Source organism: Hylobates moloch, unplaced genomic scaffold (genome assembly GCF_009828535.3).
Source record: "Hylobates moloch isolate HMO894 unplaced genomic scaffold, HMol_V3 SCAFFOLD_17, whole genome shotgun sequence".
Taxonomy (NCBI): Eukaryota; Metazoa; Chordata; class Mammalia; order Primates; family Hylobatidae; genus Hylobates; species Hylobates moloch.
The window spans coordinates 9,747,369-9,749,159 of NW_026652292.1; positions in this window are offsets into that span (position 1 = coordinate 9,747,369).

A 1,791-nucleotide genomic window follows, 5' to 3' on the forward strand; every position below is an offset into this window, starting at 1 on the left:
TTAGTAGAGACGGGGTTTCACCATGTTAGCCAGGATGGTCTCGATCTCCTGACCTCATGATCCGCCTGCCTAAGCCTCCCAAAATGCTGGGATTACAGGCATGAGCCACCGCGCCTGGCCAAGTATTTTAAGGCTTCTATTCAAAACTAAAATGAACTGTTAGAAAAAATGTAATATCTGAAATATATCCTTCTGAATATATTTTTGTAAATATCTAACCACAAATGGTCATTTTTTAATGGAATAGTACAGGCCAGACTTGATCTAACACCAGCAACAGTAAACAAGTGGGAGAAAAACATCTCTCCATGAATCCAATTGCATGAGTGCCCTTGTACACTACAGAGTGCTTTTCTTGATGATTAAATAAGAACGTCTACCTTTAGAACAATTGTCATTCAGTGGGAGGTGTGGAGTCAGCCTGGAGCACCTCTAAAAATAAAAAAATTATGAAATTCAGAAACTTATAAAATTCAAACATATTCCCTTTTCCTAGCAGGCAGTAAAATGACAGCCATGCTGAAACACATGATTACAGTTAAGAAAGGAATAGAACAGAGGTCCCATTTGATCACTGTTGGGGTCAGACCTATTAGAAGATGCATGCTTTGGAAAAAGAAGCCAATGAAGAGAGCAAAAGGCCGAGCAGCCAGCGTGGTTGCTGTTTATGTCTTTGTTGACGTATCCATCCATAATCATATATTTTGAGCACCAGCTTTGCACAAGGCATCACCTTAGAGGTAAAAAAGAAAAAAATGAAATAAAAATAAGTCTTCCTCCAGCCTTATCATAGTTCTGTGAGGTCTCGGGTCTTTGAGGAGGACAGAGAGACCCCAGAGAGCCCCAGTGTTCACATCACTTTGCCAATGCCCGCGCTTACGTGGGTATCTAGCTGCAGCTCCACCATGCCCTGGAATGGCTCTAAGACATGCTTCTGTGCTTCTTGCTGCAGCTGCTCCCAGTGGCCAACAGCAATGATCTGTCCCCCATCTAGGGGCTCCCATGTACCCACTCTCCACCTGCCCGCAGAGCCCAGTCTGCACCCTCAGGTGGAGGGACGAACACGAGATGGGCCTGAGCCAGGCTGGCTGAGCCTGAATCCAGCATTCTACCTTGATGAATCTCCTACTCTCTCGGCTTTCAATTCCCCCAGGGTAGAGCAAGGGGCTGTGTTCAGAGATAAATGGCTCCTCCAGCTTTAACCTGCTGAGTCTGCACAGGGAGCCATCTCCTGGTTGCAACCAAGTCAGGGCATGGAGTGGAACAAGAGTTAGAGGCCCCACAGCAGGAGTGGACTCCACACCAAGATCCTCAGCTTAGCCTTGGAAGTTTGGATTTCTGTGGTTACATTTAAGACACAAAACTGATTGAAGAGAGATTCACATTAGAGATTACAGAAACTAGCAAATAAACAGAAACATTACTTCTGGCCCTTGAGTGGCAGGTTAGAGATTTAGGTGGGAACCTGGAACTTTGTCTTCCAATTCTGCTTCTTCCACTTGCTGGCTGTAAGATTTGGGGCAAGTTGCTTCACCTATTCATACCTCAGTTTCTCCAAGAGTGAAATGCAAATATGAGGGGCCTGCCTCAGTGGGCCCTTGTTTAAGGAAGCTATTATGTTTAAAGACTATAGAACAATACAGGCAAACTGTGAGCACGTTAGGCTGGTGCAGCACAGCCTCAGGACACAGAGAGAAGGCCAGGGCTCTGGCCCTCATCTCTAACTCTGAGTGGTGACTCAGGCTGCTGCCCCTAATGGCCTAAACAGTAGCTGCAGAGGCCTGACAAAAC